This window comes from Myotis lucifugus, unplaced genomic scaffold (genome assembly GCF_000147115.1).
Source record: "Myotis lucifugus unplaced genomic scaffold, Myoluc2.0 scaffold_19, whole genome shotgun sequence".
In the NCBI taxonomy this organism is placed as follows: domain Eukaryota; kingdom Metazoa; phylum Chordata; class Mammalia; order Chiroptera; family Vespertilionidae; genus Myotis; species Myotis lucifugus.
The window spans coordinates 669111-682119 of NW_005871067.1; positions in this window are offsets into that span (position 1 = coordinate 669111).

The window sequence follows — 13009 nt, forward strand, 5'->3', positions numbered from 1 at the left end:
CCCCGCCTTCCACCCAGGCCCCGCCTTCCACCCAGGTCCCGCCTTCCACCCAGGTCCCGCCTTCCACACAGGTCCACACCTTCACCAGCCCCGCCAGCAACTTCCACCCTCCTCTGGTCCTGCCCCTCATGGATCTGGCTCCCACATCAGGAGCTCTCAGCACAGTGCTGGAACAGAGTTTGAACCCAGGCAAAGGTGGTTAAATCAATGAGCAACTTAAGAGAAAATACTTAATGCCAAGAACAAACAAAAAAAAGTGAAAGATCTCCAATAAGAAATGTTATGTGAAATGAGTGTGTTGTGCTCTATAAATTTCTCTGCTCCCCCCTAACAGTGTTCAGTCAAACACACAGTGCTCACAAATACTTCGTGAAGTTGGTTTTCTCTTTGGGAATATAATTCGGTGCATCGTGCTGTTTCAAGGTAAATAGGGGTGGGGTGAAAACCTGTAGCTATCCAACACTGGGTAACACTGGCAAATCCATTTTGCTTCTCTGAGGAAATCCTGCTGTCTATACCTAGATTCTAATTCCTCAATAGGAATTTTCTTGAACTCATTTTCCTGCTGATCCATAAAATGGTGGTTGTGATTAGCAGCACCTACTATAGCTCTTTCCATGTAGTAGATTTACAGTAGAGTCTTGAGATCTTAGGGTAATTAAACAACATGCCTGTTTGGGGTGGCAGCCATTCAATTATTCTGTTACATTGACCATCCATCCATGTGCTAGTCCACTTACGGCCATCTGCCCACAGATTTTATTTAGAACATATCATCCTGAGAGCCACACGGCTTCCTGGGAGGCTGGGGGTGAAGAGCCTCGAAAGTTATTAGCATGTCCACTTGACCTAGGCAGGCTGCCTGGGTGAACTTCACATACAGAGAAGACAGTGCCAGCAAATGGCCACTCTCCACTGAACCCCTTCAGTAAACGCTATTGCCCTGAAGCCACACTGCCGCCCAGGAGGCGGGGGCTGGAAGGGAGCCTGAGAAATCAAATGGTTCGTGTCTCTCTGTCTGGGCAGAACAGGGCTCACCTGGGGCAGTGCTGGGCGCTGCTCCTCTGCTGTTAAATGGCCACACGCTCCTATTACATCTTCTTTTTACTTGTTTCCAAGCCACGTTCCTCTCCGCAGCAAGGCTGGCTGTGTTCACCCCGAGATACATCAGACCCCACAGCTTCTCACTGTGCCTCTTACCCCTTTGCCAAATTTATGCAAATTAAGAATATCCCCAATCTGGTTGGGATTGCTTGTGATTGAAAAGTAATTGGGTTGTAATATGCTAATTTGTATGCTAATATTTGCCCCCTAAGATAGGAAGACCTGAAAATGCTAATGGAGAACTCTTCTGCTAACAAGGATTAAGAGCAGAGAGGTTGGACAAGGAGAAGAGAGAGGGTCAAATGGGGCAGGGAAATCCAGGAGGAAGCTGGCTTTTGGAAACAGTGAGGGTTTTTGTTTGTTTCTTTATATTTTATTTTCCAAATTTTCTGTGATAACTATGTGTTACTATTATGAGCAGACAAAATGAAGTAAAATATGGAAAGAAAAAATGATGAACTCAGAACACAAGTAGTAGCAGAGCCCCTCTTGGGAGTGGCTGCAGGGGAGTTCCGTGGCTGGTGTCCAGTGACATTGCAGTCAGCTCTTAAGTGGTTGAGAGAACCGTGGTTCTAAGCTGGGCTTCACCCGTTTCCCTCTCTGCCCCCCAACCTCTGCCTCAAGCAACCACCCATGTCCTCTGTTTCTATGCCTTCAGTTCTTTTGGATTCCACATAGGTGAGATCATGTAGTATTTGTCTTTCCCTGTCTGACTTATTATTTCACTTAACATAATGCCCTCCAATCCATGTTGTCGCAAACGAAAGGATTTCTTTCTTATGGCTGAATTATATTCCATTGTGTGTATACATACAGGGGTGAGCAAAAGTAGATTTACAGTTGTGAGTGAGTGAAACAGAGTCTATTCTTGTATTATTACTTATTTATTAACTAGAGGCCCGATGCACGAAAATTCATGCAAGAGTAGGCCTTTCTTCCCCCAGCTGCCGGCACCGGCTTCCCTCTGGCACCTGGCACCCGGGCTTCCCTTCCCCAGGCCACCCGCAGGCACCCGGGACCCAGGCTGGCTTCCCCCAGGCCACCTACAGGCACCTGGGATCTGATTGGCTTTCCTCCAGCCCCGGCTTCATCAGGGTGTCCGGAAGATGTCCAGTTTAATTAGCATATTACCCTTTTATTATTATAGATTACTGTATTTTCCATATGAACAATTGCAAACCTACTTTGCCCATTCCCTACATACATACATATATACATACATGCATATCACTTCTTTATCATCCATAGTAAACACTTATGTTGTTTCCATATTGTAAATAATGCTGCAATGAACATGGGTGCTGATATCTTTTCAGGAGAGTGATTTTGTTTCCTTCAGATAAATACCCAGAAATGGTACTGCTGGATCATACGGTAATCCTGTTGTTAATTTTTTGAGGCACCTCCATACTGTTTTCTATAGTGCACATCCTCTGCATCAATTTATATTCTCACCAACAGTGCACATCCTCTTGTCTTTTTGTTGCTAGCCATTCTCACAGGCATGAGGTGACATCTAACTGTGGGAAAACTACCCATATCTTTAAACACCAGCACATCAGCTCCACGAGGCATTCACATGAGGAGAGGCATGAGAAGTGACCTGGTCAAAGCCGCACAGCTCCCTGCTCTCCTCTGTGAGGCCCTGCCCTCAGGAGAGACCCGTGTGCCTCTCCCATTGTGTCTGGGTCAGTGCGTTTCCACAGCCACGTCCTGGCCTGTCCCTGAGGGTCATCACGTCTAGGGCCATGTTTGGAAGCACGTGGTGAACGACTGCCCAACAGACAAACCATTTGCCTTGTGTTAAAACTGTGCTCCTGCACAGCGAGGCAGTGAACTCGTTGTACAGACAGCTGGGAACAGGTCTCTCCTGCAGGTGGGAGAGCAGTGTCGGCGATGCCCACTGTGTTGGACGGGGCTGTGCTCGGGGCTTAGCTCGTATCTCCCGCCGGGGAGGTGTTGCGGGTCAGCCCACGTATGGTTTGTCTAAGGATTAACCGACCCATCTTATTCCCAGCCAGTGGAGACTCAGTGGTGTGCTCTGGACAGGTCACTCCAGCAAGCAGACCAAGGGCACCAGTAAGAGCAGCCTGGCGCCCTGTGCAGAGAGCAGCTGCTGTGAGCCCACCCAGAGGAGGGATTCCTCAGAACCACTCGGACTGTCTCCCTTCCCTTCGTGTTGGCTTGGCTCTGCTTATGTGCTGTGGCCTGGAACTCTGAATATGTCTGGCTCATCTTTGTCATTCTACCTGCGCCCCATTCCTTGCAGGTCCAGCTTCAGATGGGAAACAGGTGGGGAGGGGGCTTCCTCCCGTTCTCTTCCAGGGTCAGGAGCACTGGGTTTTCTCTCCGGAGACCTCCTGATCCAGCTTGGAAGTGAAATTTTCCACACTGGCCTGCCAGGCCCTCAGACACCTCTGTGCTGTGTCCCGATCAAAATCGTGGTCAGCCTCCAGGCAGAGAGGACAGGCTGGCCACTTCTCCCTCCTGGGCCCGTGGCTCCTACGACATCCTCCCACATCCACAGCTGAGGACTGAAGACCCCCAAGCCCTAAATTTAAAGTGGGAGCAGGAAAGGAGAGAAGTACTCTTGTTTTTAGTCCAAATGAAACTCGACTTGAAAGGAAACAGGCATCACACCCCAGAGGCACCGTCCTTTACATTTCCACATGTTGGGCCCACCCTGCCTCGGCCCACGCAGCAGCTAACCGAGGACAGGTCCCTGGAGGCCACTGAGGAGGGAAAGCAGGCCTTTCCCATCTTCCCCATCCTTCCCCGGCAGGAGGCAGCTCAGAGGGCAGACTCACAGGCAGGAAGGGGTAAACACCAAGACTGGCCTGCAGACATTTCGGAAGCCGCTAGTAACTGTTTTGAGAGCTAAGGGAGGTCTGGAAACTAGAGGTAAGTTATGGGTGTCATTTTCAGTTGCTGAGTTAAACTATTAGTGTTCTCTCAGTGAGTGTCACCCTGACCATTGACGTTATAGGCTTGGACTTGCAAAGACCTGTGTTCCTGCCCCACTGACCAGGTCCAGAGGAAGGGGTCTGGTGCTCTCTGAGGGCCCCTGACTTTGGAGACCCCAAATGTTCCTTTGGAGCGAGGAGCCGCTAGAGCTCCACCATCTGACATACCCAGGGCTGGCAAGTGGGTGAGTGTCAGCCCCACCCAGGTCTATAGTCCATATGCCCACAGAAAACAGGGTGTTTGCAACTCAGGATGAACTCATTAGAGTGTGTCCTATGTCTAGGGGGAAAAAAGCTCTAACTATTAAAGGAAATGAGATATTAGATTCCTTTCCCTTGCTCTTTCATCCCAACATTAACCACTTTGGCCTTATGTCCTAAAGCAGGGGTGGGGAACATCCGGCCCTCGGGCCACAGAAGGTCCGCAAAATCATTTGGTCTGGCCCTGCCAAGGCATTAGGGGTGAGTTAGTAAATGTTTGACTAAATATAGCAGGTTAATTTTTAAGCTGCTAATTTTGTACGGCCTGTGAATGATGTTATAAATATCCAAATGGCACTTGGCAGGAGAAAGGTTCCCCACCCCTGTCCTAAAGGGCCCAGATCTGGGTTCCTGTGAGGGATCTCTGTCTGTCTCTGTCTTGGCTTCTCTCTTTCTCTCAGATACCCTGCATGGATCTACGCGACCCCCCCCCCCCCCGCCCCGCCCTTTGCCGGGCCTTCCCCACAATCCAGTCTCGTGTATAATTCTCTTTTCAGTTCCTCTTAATAATTTACTCAGTAACTCAAAACAAAATTAAAAACCACCCATAATTTGCTCCAAACTACCAGACTTCTTTAGCTCCCAAACAGACACAAGAACCTTCAGGAGTCCGTATGCTGTGGCCCTATTGGTCGTCACAGCCTCATGCTCTCCACCCTCTCAGAGGCGAATAATTGGCGTGTGGAATATTTAGATCTTTCTTTTTGCTTTTACTCACTGCTGCTCCACAGCAAATCCTTGCACTGGGCAGCTCAGTAGCTCTCCAGAAAGTGGGTGCACAAGATCAACGAGAAAAGGAATATTCAAAGTCAGGTCTTTCTTGCCACGGCTCTTATAAAAATGTTTTAGAGCTGGAGGATTTTGAAAGCAATAACACAAATATGATATTGTGAGTTCATTTAAAGGTTTGAATGACCCATGCTGAGTATTTCATCGTAGTCCCAAAAAGGGGAGTCTGTTTATACCTTCAATTTCCTGATGAACAGCACTCCGTGAACACAGAAAACCCAGAGGAAAGCTGTTGATGCTGGAGTGCTTTTCCCTTCGTACACTGCATGCTGCACAGTGCAGGGTTGACAACGTAGTAGATCTCACTAAATACATTCAGGTCTGGGCTTAGCTTCATGCTGCCAAAACTATATTGTATCTCAGCTCCTACTCTAAAAATAATAACATTTTAGAAAGCATTTTATTATGTTACTGTGTGCCAGGTTTTGTATTGAGCACTTAATTTAATAGGCATTAATTGGCTTATTTCTCACAGCAGACTTGGGAGATATTATCATCACCTTCTTATAGTGTGAAAAACCAAGGCCCAGAAGGCTTAAGTGTGTTGCTTACCATTTCATAGCTAGTAAGTGGTGTGTCTGTGATTTGAACCCACATCTAGCTGACTCAAAGCATATAGTATCTCTTCAACCACTATAAGTAAACATGGTCTTACCAGAGCATAGGATACATAGTCAACCACGCAGTGCACAGAGAGGTGGTGGCTGTTTCAAAACACACAGGAGTCCCAAACCCCTCCTGCAGCTTTCTTTTCTTGCAACTTAACCCGGCATGCCCCGATAATTTCCATAGTGTCTAAAGGGCACTGAAGGGCAGGAGGCAGCATTACATTTTTATTAAACTCCCTGCTTTCTTTTTAATAAAAATATTGAGGCATGGCCAGCGTAAGCCTTACTCCAAGTTAGTGATTCAATATACCTTGATGTTACACATGTCTTCTCGACTCTAAGGTTTGGGCAAATTTCATAGAAGAGGAAATTAAGCTCCCTTTGCCCATCCCAACTGGCCAAGATGTTGAGAATTCCCACCCCAAGGTTCGAAATGGCCTGCACAGTAGAGAGTAAAATGAAAAATCATCTCCCGTTTGTTTTTTATTTCTTTTGAGGGCTAACTACATCTATTTTCTTGCTCTCTGACAATTTCTTCTCTGTTTGTTTAAGAAACTCCCTGTTGCCTTTTCATTTCTAGATAAGGCACAGCCCTTGCAGATTTCTGAAGACAAGTGGCCTCATTGTGCAGACCACCATGCTAGTTTTAGGCGGCGAAGGGGAATAACTTGGGCAGCCTGGTTCTAACCTGGGCAAAGGTTCCCATGAGCATAAACATTACTCCACCCAGTAATTACCAGCCTTTCCTTGAAAATATTTTCAGTTTAGAGTCACCAGTGGCTGGAACAGATTCCAGAACTCACTAAAATATCAGTAATACCAGCTTGCTCAATGGTGCTGCCATGGGTGGTGGTATTAGAAGCCACATGATATTCAAAAAAGAACTGCTCTGACAATTATGGATATGGGGATGGAGAATAAACTCTGCCCACCCTCCCCTCTCTTGGAGCAATATTTGCTGGTTTAGATGACTTGAAAATATTTTCTCAAAGCTTGGTTGGTATTGAGCAAGACAAACGCACTAACAGAAATGGTTCTCACCATATGATATAAATTGCTAGTGCCTCAGGCTATCATTATGCTCAGTGTGTTTTTCTCTCCATCTTTTCTTATGCCAACATATTGGAATGATAATATTCCTATCCTGGTGCTTAAAGAGCAGTTCTAGGAACCAAATTATAATGATAAGCATTGTCAGCCAGCCCTTCCTTTAAAGAGAGAAAATTCCTCCCAAGTCTTCCAGAAAGTATGGGGGTTTCTATGACCAGAATAAACCCATCGTCATCTAAACACTAAGACATAAAACATGCGAGGAGATTCTGCATTAAATGGTGACATTGAGCTGTTCTGGGAAGGAACTGTTGATGATAAAGCCTCATATGATGCATTCATTCAGCCACCAACAAGCAATTAGAAATTGACTTTTCTCACAGTCTGTGCATGGCATGAGGTGAAATTTAAAAAGAAGCAGAAATGTCGTCTGAGTCCAGGTGGGACCACTGATGCTGGAGACCTCACATTCTTGTTGGCAGGTATGGGGAGAGAGGAAGGGCTGGGGTTAGAGGAATAAGCCGAAACGAGCTTTGGAAGCACTGAAGAAAACAACACCCTTATGTCAATAGAGCAGATGTTGTGCCAACACACTTAGGTCCGGAAATTGATTGCACAATGGCATAACGGGGAAAACCTGGTTTCACTGCAGTTTCTCTTTTCAAAATACCTGGAGATTTTCTAGTGTGATGTGATTGCTTTATTTATTTATTTTTTAAAAAATATATTTTATTGATATTTTACAGAGAGGAGGGGAGAGGGAGAGAGAGTTAGAAACATCGATGAAAGAGAAACATCGATCAGCTGCCTCCTGCACACCCCCTACTGGGGATGTGCCCGCAACCAAGGTACATGCCCTTGACCGGAATCAAACCTGGGACCTTTCAGTCCACAGGCCAACACTCTATCCACTGAGCCAAACCTGTTAGGGCTGATGTGATTGCTTTAAAAAGCTATTATAGTTATAGGCTGCATTAATTGGAAACAGTGTCAAATATTAAGTAATCATAACATATAAGTTGGTCAAAGAACAATTGAAAGATGTGTTCAATTCAAAGCAATGTAAGATGTATAACATGTATCTAGAGAAGGGTGTAGATGCTGAGGGCTTTAGAAACAACGCCAGACATAAAATGTTGGAAGGCTCCGAGTGTTTACCTTGGTGGGGAGAAAACTAAGAAGTACTATCTTCAAATATTATAGTTGTGAGGAAGAAGTAATGCATGGGATTTATTTTAGTAAAAGAATAGGAGCAAAGAGTGAGGAAATGTCGAGGGGAGGGCAGAAGGAAGTAAATAGGAAGTAAGTAGGAAGGAGGTGATGTTTAGCTCAATGTAAGAAACCAGCTTTCTAAAAACAGATTTCTCACAAACCAAAGGGCTCGGTATTGGAAATGGCACTCTCCAGACACAGACAGCTCTTTGTCCTCCAACGGGACACAAGTTATATGGCCATTTGTTGGGGCGGCGAGGAAAGAGGTCTAGCATCAGGCAGATGTTAGCTGTCTAAGGTCTTATTTGTTAAGCAAAAAGCTTCACGGCTGAAGGCTTTTCTGAGAGAAAGGGTTTATTTAGCCGCACACTAGCCAGTAAAGGACGGGTCCTGGGGCACACAGTCTGAGCCACCAGCAGGGCCGGGTAGAAAAGATGAACACGTCTGCCGTCCTGGGATTGATGGGGCTCTTTTATACAATGAGTTTGGAGAAGAAAGTTGTTTTGAAAGCCTTTACATTGGCTAAGGGTGGGACGGGAAAAGGTGAGGCAGGGACAACTCTGGGATAGGTGCTGGGACCTGGGATAGGGGCTGGGACCTGGGATAGGGGCTGGGACCTGGGATAGGTGCTGGGACCTGGGATAGGTGCACAGTCCAAAAGAAGGAAGCACTTGTTACTTTTTAATTGGCTATAGGCCACAGTGTGACAAGTTTACACTTAAGCAGGATGCAGTGGCCTCTGATGGTTGGCTGCTCTCTCTAGCTAATGGAAATGGCCACCTGGAACTTCATTCAAAGTTTCAACATCCATTCAGGAATGTAAACAGTCTTTTGTTTCTGCCTACAGCTGTTAACCGGTTAACCTCCCTTGTTTCTCTCCCCTACTCTCCGGCCTGCTGTAGTTTAATATAGGAAAACCAAGTTTTCTCTTATCATATCCATCTCTAAGATTCCAGGTTTCTGTGATGGGCCAGACCTACAATCTGCTAAGAACCACTGGTTGCCAGGGCAGGAAATGGAACACAAATACATGAGCTCATTGATTAGCGTGCTGTCAACAGATGGGCCACTCCAGACGCATTAGTTTACGTCCCAGCATGTTTCTCAGAGAGAGTTGTAGACAAGGGACCTTTTTCTAAAGTAACAATGGGGTCAGAGAGTGAGGCTGGCCAGGTCTTTATGTAATGAGTGCTCTTTCTGTGACAAATATGAATGAGGGGTTGCTAGGTTACTGGTGACAACTCCCATCAAAGATGCTAGGTGCAGCTAGGGAGAAAGGATGCTGACAAACGCAAAACTCAAGAGCAAACAATTGAAGAAAAGAAGGACATATGAACTCAACCCAAATAGAGTGTTTCCTCCAGGCACTGACTGTGAGAATGGTCTGCTGTCCTTGTGCTATGCCAGTGCGAACATGCAGGAAACAGACACACACACAGAATGGTAATTCAAATGGACTGCTTCATCAGATTTTCATCTTTTTAGTTTTATTTATTTATTTTTATTGAGAGAGAGATGTGAGAGAGAAACATCAGTCCATTGCCTCCCGTACGCACCCCAACCAAGGATTGAACTTGCAACCAGGGTGTTTCCTGACTAGGAATCGAACCCACCACCTTTCTGTGCATGGGATGATGCTCCAACCAACTGAGCCACTCTGGCCAGGGTGGTTCATCAGATTAAAGAAATATGTACATTGGTTCAGTTCAGTACATGGGAGTAGAACATTTTAACTTTAAAAAATTGTTTGCTTTCTTGCTACACCAAGAACTCTTTGAAGACGGGGACATGCCCTATTTATTTTGTTATCACAGGAGTTTAGCATAGTATCTGGCAGAGTAAAAGCTGCAATAAATATTTTGTATACTAAACAGAAATGCATGTTTTGGATGATTGGTAGGTTGAAGGATCTGGGCAAGACCACAATGATTTTGACTTTCTCTGGTTTTCTCCTGTTGTTCCAGCGAATCTTCCCTTTGTTCTACATGGACAGCTATTCTCTGAAGCACATGACTCCAGCATATGGTCCTCTAGCACCTTCCATGACAACCTCTGTTGACATACTTGCTTGCTCATTCACTCAACAAATGTTCATTGAACCCTATTTGTGCCAGGCCCCGTGCTAGGGCTGGGCTACACATAAACAAGACCAGTAACGCCCCTGCTTCCGGAAACTGTCCTCCTGTGTTAGTGGGGCGGGGGAGTAATGGCAGTGAGGGTTGAATACCTAGAATCAGTTAAACAGAAAAAAGGTTTCTTTCTTAAATGACCAATTGAGATATACTGAGATAGCAAATGGACACCGCTTTCAAAAGACCTCTATTGGAGGTCTTCTGTGCTTTGGTATGTCTTTGATAGAAAATATGTCCTGATAACAAGAATAAACACAAACAAATGGCATACCCAGGAAGGCTGAGTAGTCCTGACAGGATCTAATCCAAGATTTAACTACTTTTTTAAGCCAAAAAAGTGAAATATGTACAAACACCATTCACACTTGACTTGACCAAAGCCACTGTTATAAAGAGTATAAAGAGGAATTGTTCTGACTATCACGTGTTCAGAGACTCATTCTCTCTGTACCTGCCACCCCCTCACCAGGTGTTTGTACAGGTCAGCAAATAGGGAGAGATTTGCAAGGGTCACTGAGAACACACGACAGAAAATCTGATTGTAAATTGGTTCATCTTGTTACTAAAAAATTGGGCCCTCCTCTCTTATATACGTAGACAAGAATGCCAAGAAAGTGATGAGAGAAATGGAAAGGACGGAGTTGAGAAGAGAAAGCATAAAGTAGGTAGGTCCAGCAGAGCTCGAAGAACAATTAAAGTCATAAAAGGCTGGAAGGAAGGGCGCCGTGGACAGGAAAGCAAGAGGAAGTGAGAAATAACAAAAAAGAGGAACTAAACTTTTTAGTCACTAAGTTCTGGCTGAAACTTGCTGGAAAATAGGCAAGTTTGCCTATTGATCTGTGGGAGACACTGCTGTCCAGCTGCCTGCGTCCCCAGGGAAGTGTCCCCTGATGTGGGAGGCCAGTGATGGATTGAATGTCACCAGCTGGATCCTGCCCACATGGCAGACACTGACGCTGGGGTAGCCCAAGTGCAAAGGGGACCCGAGCAGAGGCGCAGATGGCCAAGACGCAGTTAGTGTCTGCGACATATTTGATCCCACTGAGATGCATTCCTGGGAATGTTTCGCTTCCTCTTTCTCAATTGATAAAGCAAGCCATTTAATGTTGCCTAATTATCCCCACCCACACGGTGTATTTTGTATAGAGGCAACATGAAGAATGAACCGGGCAAGGTCCAGCCCAAGCTGCGGAGACAGGAGGGCTGAGGTGCAATGCAATCCTCACCTCCTCTCTTTAAATGGGGGCCAGAGGAGACCCCAGAGAGGGGTTCGTGCCTGCCTGAGAGAAATATCGCAGGGCTTGGTGTGATTGTGCTGGCAAACTCTCTGTGCTGCTGAGAGAAAGAGAATTACAAAGCTATGATTTTATTGTTCATAATATGGCCTGTGCTTACGTTAGAGAAGTCGTATGCAAAGGGTGTGGTTGGTATTTCACTCTGCTGCTTTCTGCTCCTGCTGCGTTGGGGACTAGCAGCTTAGGTTTCTACTCCACATCAGAGACAGTGGAGCAGAGAAGGTTTGATGAGAGCAGCGCTATTGCCCTGTGAGATTTGCCCCAATGGAACAGCTCAGCTCGTGAGGAGGAAATCAGACGACAATGAGAGTCCAATTCTCTCTGAGCAGGATGCTGCTAAGCAGAAAGATCAATAGCATAAAAAACAAGATCAAACCATGCCTGGGCTTTAACACCTTGGGAAAATAACCGGCAGAAGGAAACTTTATTAAGACTGCTCTATCAACCTACCCATTCCTGTGAGGCATCTCTGCTTTAAATATTCCAGTCCATTTTAGAGAGCAGAGGCCAGCGAAGGGCAGAATAACCTTGCCCCAAATGAACATTCAGTCAGGTATAATATGTATCAGGAGAGAGGGATTTTCAGGAGGAAGTGTGTGAGAGGGTGGCCCCTCCAACCCCCACCCCACAGCTCAGGACTCCTGCACTGCTTCCAGAATTGAGAAGAAAATAGAATATTGCTCACAGTGGAACCAGGACCAGAACAGTCACCAGTGACTTGGAGAAATGAAGCAAGATGGGGATTTTTTTTCTATATATTGTCCTTAAATATACCACAAACAAATGACGATGGAGGTACTCAGTACTAATCCCAGAGAGCAAGAACAAACTGCTTTTTGGTCTTTTCTTTTTTCCATCTCACTTTTAGCAAGCCTGGACAGCGGTGAGCCCTCCCTGCCTTGCTCCGACACTTTACTGCAAAGCTCTAAACATTGTTGGAGGTGCATCACATTCAAGGTGAATCAGTTCAGCAAGTACTTCATTTTGCTTATTTTATTGAATGCCTTATACAGGCTCAACGCTCTCCTGAGCACTGGGAGATTCAGAAAAGAAAAACACTCTCTGCCCCTGTCCCTAAGGAGCTCACAGACCTGCCAACATGCACAAAGTTATTGAAGGCCGTGTCACAGGTAATAATAATCCAGTGTCAAATGCCCGGGGCATAGAAGAGGTGCTGCTTCTCCCATCTTGGAAGACAGTCCTGAGACAGACATGGCCACCCGCCCACCACCCCCTCCACGGTCCCAGTTTCCCACTGAGCGCAGGCTCACCGAGTCACAGGGATGGTCCCACCGCTGTTCTTAACACCTGGACTTGAGATAGGAAGTGTGTACACAGCCTGCAAACCTTGGCCTCCCCTCCTCCCAGTGCAACTCCCAGTCTTGCCCCATTCCCCACCTTCTGTTCCTTCTATTGGGGTGGTGCTACTCTTCTCTACCTCAGAGGGCTGGCCTCTCACAGCTCTTCTGCTCCCCTAGCCAAGAATTGTGCTCGTGGTTTCATTTCCCCCAAAGATAGTTTGCTACAGTGATGGAATGCACATGAGAAATAAGGTTAGTTTGCAACCCTTAAGATGTACAAACAACGAAAGTATG